The following is an 8,236-nucleotide window of genomic DNA, read 5'->3' as shown; positions in this document are numbered from 1 at the left end:
CATACACTGAGGTATAACATCCAGTGAGCCCATACACGAAGGCAGCAAATCCAGGGACCCCTTCCAATGAGGCATCAAATCCACCGTCCCCTTACACTGAGGCATCAAATCCAGGGACCACTTTCAGAGGCATCAAATCCAGGGACCCCTGACACTGAGACATCAAATCCCGGGACCCCTTACACTGATACATCAAATCCAGGGACCCCTTAAACTAAGGCACAAAATCCAGGGACCACTTACACCGAGACACCAAATCCAGAGACCTCTTACACTGATGCATCAAATCCAGTGACCATTGCACTGAGATCAAATCCAGGGAACCCTGACACTGAGGCACCAAATCCAGGGACCCCTTGCACTGAGGCATCAAATCCAGGGACCCCTTACACTGAGACATCAAATCCAGGGAGCCCTTACACTGAGGCATCAAATCCAGGGAGCACTTACACTGAGGCATCAAATCCAGGGACCACTTACACTGAGACATCAAATCCAGGGACTCCTTACACTGAGACATCAAATCCAGGGAGCCCTTACACTGAGACATCAAATCCAGTGACCCCTTAACATTGAGGCACAAAATCCAGAGACCCCTTACACTGAGACATCAAATCCAGGGACCACTTACACTGAGGCATCCACTCCAGAGACCACTTACACTGAGGCACCAAATCCAGGGAACCCTTATACTGAGACATCAAATCCAGGTACCCCTTGCACTGAGACATCAAATCCAGGGACAAATCACAATGAGGCATCCACTCCAGTGACCAATTACACAGAAGGACCTTTCACACTGAGACATCAAATCTAGGAACCCCTTACACTGAGGCATCAAATGCAGGGACCACTTACACTGAAGCATCAAATCGAGGGACCACATACACTGAGGCATCAAATCCAGGGACCCCTTATACGGAGGCATCAAATCCAGGGACACCTAACACTGAGACATCAAATCGATGGACCACTTACACTGAGGCATTAAATCCAGGGACCCCTTACACAGAGGCATCAAATCCAGGGACCCCTTACACTGAGACACGAAATCCAGGGACAACTTACACTGAGGCATCAAATCCAGGAACCCCTTACACTGAGACATCAAATCCAGGGACCACTTACAGTGAGACATCAAATCCAGGGACCACTTACAGTGAGACATTAAATCCAGGGACCCCTGACACTGAGACATCAAATCCAGGGACCCCTTACACTGAGACATCAAATACAGGGAACACTTACACTGAGACATCAAATACAGGGAACAGTTACACTGAGGCACCAAATCCAGGGTCCCCTTACAGAGATATCAAATCAAGGGAGCCCTTACACTGAGACACCAAATCCAGGGACCCCTTACACTGAGGCATCAAATCCAGTGTCCCCTTACATTGAGCCATCAAATCCAGGGACCACTTAAACTGAGGCTTCAAATGCAGAGACCCCTTACACTGAGACATCAAATCCAGAGACCCCTTACACTGAGACACCAAATCCAGAGATCCCTGACACTGAGACATCAAATCCAGGGACCCCTTACACTGTGACATCAAATCCAGGGACCCCTTACACTGAGGCACCAAATCCAGGGACCCCTTACACAGAGACACCAAATCCAGGGACCCCTTACACTGAGGCATCAAAACCAGGGACATCTTACACTGAGACACAAAATCCAGGGACCCCTTACACTGAGACAAGAAATCCAGGGACCCCTTACACTGAAGCATCAAATCCAGGGACTCTTTACACAGACATCAAATCCAGGGACCCCTTACACTGAGACATCAAATCCAGGCACCCCTTACAATGAGGCATCAAATCCAGGGATCTCTTACACTGAGGCACCAAATCCAGGTAACCCTTTCACTGAGACATCAAATCCAGGGATCTCCTACACTGAGGCACCAAATCCAGGGAACCCTTTCACTGAGACATCAAATCCAGGAACCCCTTACACTGAGACACCAAATCCAGGGACCCCTGACACGGAGGCATCAAATCCAGGGAACCCTGACACTGAGCCATCAAATACAGGGACCCCTTACACTGAGACATCAAATCCAGGGACATCTTACACTGAGACATCAAATCCAGGGATTCGTGACACTGAGGCATCAAATCCAGGGACCCATTACACTGAGACATCAAATACAGGGAACCCTTACATTGAGACATCAAATCCAGGGACATCTTACACTGAGACATGAAATCCAGGGAGTCGTGACACTGAGGCATCAAATCCAGGGAGCCCTGACACTGAGACACCAAATCCAGGGACCCCTTACACTGAGACACCAAATCCAGGGACTCCTTACAATGAGGCACCAAAACCAGGGTCCCTTACACTGAGGCACCAAATCCAGGGATTCCTTACAGTGAGGCAACAAATCCAGGGACCCCTTGCAATAAGACATCAAATCCAGGGAACTGTTACACTGAGACAGCAAATCCAGTGACCCCTTACACTGAGACATTTAATCCAGGGACCCCTTACACTGAGACATCAAATCAAGGGATCTCTTACACTGAGGCACCAAATCCAGGGACCCCTCACAGAGACACCGAATCCAGGGAGCCCATACACTGAGACACCAAATCCAGGAACCCCTTGCATTGAGACACCAAATCCAGGGACCCCTTACATTGAGACATCAAATCCAGGGACCCCTTACACTGAGACATCAAATCAAGGGATCTCTTACACTGAGGCACCAAATCCAGGGAACCCTTTCACTGAGACATCAAATCCAGGGACCCCTTACAGAGACATCAAATCCAGGGAGCCCATACACTGACACCTCAAATCAATGGACCCCTTACACTGAGACATCAAATCCAGTGACTCCTTACAATGAGACACCAAATCTAGGGACCACTTACACTGAGGCATCAAATCCAGGGACCCATTAAACTGATACATCAAATCCAGGGACCCCTTAAACTGAGACATCAAATCCAGAGACCCCTTACACTGAGGCACCAAATCCAGGGAGCCCTTGCACTGAGACATTCAAATCCAGGGACACCTTGCAGTGAGACACCAAATCCAGGGACCCTTTATACTGGACATCAAATCCAGAGACCCCTTACACTGAGACATCAAATCCAGGGACCCTTCACACTGAGACATCAAATGCAGAGACCCCTTACACTGAGGCACGAAATCCAGGGACCCCTTACACTGAGGCACCAAATCCAGGGACCCCTTACACTGAGACATCAAATCCAGGGACCACGTACACTGAGGCATCAAATCCAGGGACCACTTACTCTGCGACATCAAATCCAAGGACCCCATACACTGAGACATCAAATCCAGGGACCCCTTACATTGAGGCAGCAAATCCCGGGACCCCTTACATTGAGACATCAAATCCAGGGAGCCCTTAAACTGAGACACCAAATCCAATGACCCCATACACTGAGACATCAAATCCAGGGACAACTTACACTGAGGCATCAAATCCAGGGAACCGTTTCACTGAGACATCAAATCCAGGGATCTCTTACACTGAGGCACCAAATCCAGGGAACCCTTTCACTGAGACATCAAATCCAGGGAGCCCATACACTGATACACCAAATAAAGTAACCCCTTGCACTGAGACATCAAATCCAGGGAGCCCATACACTGATACACCAAATCCAGAAACCCCTGACACTGAGACACCAAATTCAGGGACCCCTTACACTGAGGGAACAAATCCATGGACCCCTTACACTGAGACATCAAATCCAGGGACCTCTTACACTGAGACATCAAATCCAGGGACCACTTACATTGAGGCAGCAAATCCCGCGACCCCTTACACTGAGACATCAAATCCAGGGAGCCCTTAAACTGAGACACCAATTCCAGGGACCCTTTACACTGAGACATCAAATCCAGGGACAACTTACACTGAGGCATCAAATCTAGGGACCTCTTACACTGAGGCTTCAAATCCAGGGAGCCTTTACACAGAGGCATCAAATCCAGGGACACCTTACACTGAAACATCAAATCCAGGGACCCCTTACACTGAGACATCAAATCCAGGGACATGTGACACTGAGGCATCAATTCTAGGGAGCCCTTACACTGAGACACCAAATCCAGGGACCCCTTACACTGAGACACCAAATCCAGGGACCCCTTACACTGTCGCATCAAATCCAGGGACTCTTTACACAGACATCAAATCCAGGGACCCCTTACACTGAGACATCAAATCCAGGGACCCCTTACAATGAGACATCAAATTCAGGGAGCCTTACACTGAGGAACCAAATCCAGGAGCCCCTTACACTGAGACACCAAATCCAGGGACCCTTTACACTGAGGCACCAAATCCAGGGACTCCTTACACTGAGGCAACAAATCCAGGGACCCCTTGCACTGAGACATCAAATCCAGGGAACCGTTACACTGAGACATCAAATCCAGGGACCACTTACACTGAGACATCAAATCAAGGGATCTCTTACACTGAGGCACCAAATCCAGGGAACCCTTTCACTGAGACATCAAATCCAGGGACCTTTACACTGAGGCACCAAATCCAGGGAGCCCATATACTGAGACACCAAATCCAGGAACCCCTTACACCGAGACACCACATCCAGGGACCCCTGACACGGAGGCATCAAATCCAGGGAACCCTGACACTGAGGCATCAATTCCAGGGTACACATCCACTGAGCCAACAAATCCAGGGACCGACCACTTACACTGACACATCAAATCAAGGGACCCCTTACACTGAGACATCAAATCCTGTGACTCCTTACAATGAGACAGCAAATCCAGGGACCACTTACACTGAAACATCAAATCCTGTGACACTTACACTGAGACATCACATCCAGTGACCCCTTGCACTGAGACATCAAATCCAGGGACCCGTTACACTGATGGAACAAATCCAGGGACCCCTTACACTGAGACATCAAATCCAGGGAGCCCATACACTGATACACCAAATCCAGAAACCCCTGACACTGAGACACCAAATTCAGGGACCCCTTACACTGAGGGAACAAATCCATGGACCCCTTACACTGAGACATCAAATCCAGGGACCTCTTACACTGAGACATCAAATCCAGGGACCACTTACATTGAGGCAGCAAATCCCGCGACCCCTTACACTGAGACATCAAATCCAGGGAGCCCTTAAACTGAGACACCAATTCCAGGGACCCCTTACACTGAGACATCAAATCCAGGGACAACTTACACTGAGGCATCAAATCTAGGGACCTCTTACACTGAGGCTTCAAATCCAGGGAGCCTTTACACAGAGGCATCAAATCCAGGGACACCTTACACTGAGACATCAAATCCAGGGACCCCTTACACTGAGACATCAAATCCAGGGACATGTGACACTGAGGCATCAATTCTAGGGAGCCCTTACACTGAGACACCAAATCCAGGGACCCCTTACACTGAGACACCAAATCCAGGGACCCCTTACACTGTCGCATCAAATCCAGGGACTCTTTACACAGACATCAAATCCAGGGACCCCTTACACTGAGACATCAAATCCAGGGACCCCTTACAATGAGACATCAAATTCAGGGAGCCTTACACTGAGGAACCAAATCCAGGAGCCCCTTACACTGAGACACCAAATCCAGGGACCCTTTACACTGAGGCACCAAATCCAGGGACTCCTTACACTGAGGCAACAAATCCAGGGACCCCTTGCACTGAGACATCAAATCCAGGGAACCGTTACACTGAGACATCAAATCCAGGGACCACTTACACTGAGACATCAAATCAAGGGATCTCTTACACTGAGGCACCAAATCCAGGGAACCCTTTCACTGAGACATCAAATCCAGGGACCTTTACACTGAGGCACCAAATCCAGGAACCCCTTACACCGAGACACCACATCCAGGGACCCCTGACACGGAGGCATCAAATCCAGGGAACCCTGACACTGAGGCATCAATTCCAGGGTACACATCCACTGAGCCAACAAATCCAGGGACCGACCACTTACACTGACACATCAAATCAAGGGACCCCTTACACTGAGACATCAAATCCTGTGACTCCTTACAATGAGACAGCAAATCCAGGGACCACTTACACTGAAACATCAAATCCTGTGACACTTACACTGAGACATCACATCCAGTGACCCCTTGCACTGAGACATCAAATCCAGGGACCCGTTACACTGATGGAACAAATCCAGGGACCCCTTAAACTGAGACATCAAATCCAGGGACCCCTTACACTGAGACATCAAATCCAGAGACCCCTTACACTGAGGCACCAAATCCAGGGAGCCCTTGCACTGAGACATTCAAATCCAGGGACCCCTCACACTGAGACACCAAATCCAGGGAACCCTTACACTGAGACACCAAATCCAGGGACACTTTACACTGAGACATCAAATCCAGAGACACCTTACACTGAGTCATCAAATCCAGGGACCACTTACAATGAGGCACCAAATGCAGGGACCCCTTGCACTGAAGCTCCAAATCGAGGGAGCCCTTACACTGAGACACCAAATCCAGGGACCCCTTTAACTGAGACACCAAATCGAGGGACCCCTTACACTGAGACACCAAATCCAGGGACCCCTTACACTGAGACACCAAATCCAGAGACCTCTGAAACGAAGACATCAAATCCAGGAATTCCTTACACTGTGACATCAAATCCAGGGACCCCTTACACTGAGACATCAAATCCAGGGACCCCTTACACTGAGACATCAAATCCAGGGACGCCTTACACTGAGACATCAAATACAGGCACCACTTACACTGAGACATCAAATCCAGGCAACCCTTACACTGAGACATCAAATCCAGGGACACCTTACACTGAGACATCAAATCCAGGGACCCCTTACACTGAGACATCAAACACAGGGACCACTTGCACAGACACACCAAATCCAGGGACCCCTTACACTGAGGCATCAAATCCAGTGTCCCCTTACATTGAGCCATCAAATCCAGGGCCCACTTAAACTGAGACTTCAAATCCAGGGATCCCTTGCAAGAGGCACCTAATCCAGGGACCCCTTACACTGAGACACCAAATCCAGGGACCCCTTACACTGAGACACCAAATCCAGGGACCACTTACACTAATGCATCAAATCCAGGGACTCCTTACACTGAGACATCAAATACAGGGATCCCTTACACTGAGACATCAAATCCAGGGACATCTTATACTGAGACATCAAATCCAGGGACTCGTGACACTGAGACATCAATTCCAGGGAGCCCCTACACTGAGAGACCAAATCCAGGGACCCCTTACACTGTCGCATCAAATCCAGGGACTCTTTACACAGACATCAAATCCAGGGACCCCTTGCACTGAGACATCAAATCCAGGGACCCCTTACAATGAGACATCAAATTCAGGGAGCCTTACACTGAGGAACCAAATCCAGGGACCCCTTACACTGAGGCACCAAATCCAGGGACCCCTGAGACAGAGACACCAAATCCAGGGACCCCTTACACTGAGGCATCAAATTCAGGGACATCTTACACTGAGACATCAAATCCAGGGACTCGTGACACTGAGGCATCAAATCCAGGGAGCCCTTACACTGAGACACAAAATCCAGGGACCCCTTACACCGAGACAAGAAATCCAGGGACCCCTTACACTGAAGCATCAAATCCAGGGACTCTTTACACAGACATCAAATCCAGGGACCCCTTACACTGAGACATCAAATCCAGGCACCCCTTACAATGAGACATCAAATCCAGGGACTCCTTGCAATGAGGCACCAAATCCAGGGACCCTTACACTGAGGAACCAAATCCAGGGACCCTTTACACTGAGGCACCAAATCCAGGGACTCCTTTCAGTGAGGCAACAAATCCAGGGACCCCTTGCACTGAGACATCAAATCCAGGGAAGCGTTACACTGAGACAGCAAATCCAGGGCCCCCTGACACTGAGACATCAAATCCAGGGACCTTTACACTGAGGCACCAAATCCAGGGAGCTCATACACTGAGATATCAAATCCAGGAACCCCTTACACCGAGACACCACATCCAGGGACCCCTGACACGGAGGCATCAAATCCAGGGAACCCTGACACTGAGCCATCAAATCCAGGGAACACTTCCACTGAGCCATCAAATCCAGGGACGACTTACAGTGACACATCAAATCAAGGGACCCCTTACACTGAGACATCAAATCCAGTGACTCCTTACAATGAGACACCAAATC

This window comes from Pristiophorus japonicus, chromosome 25 (assembly GCF_044704955.1).
Source record: "Pristiophorus japonicus isolate sPriJap1 chromosome 25, sPriJap1.hap1, whole genome shotgun sequence".
In the NCBI taxonomy this organism is placed as follows: domain Eukaryota; kingdom Metazoa; phylum Chordata; class Chondrichthyes; family Pristiophoridae; genus Pristiophorus; species Pristiophorus japonicus.
The sequence above is the reverse complement of the archived record's forward strand: the minus strand, read 5'-3'. Positions refer to the sequence as shown.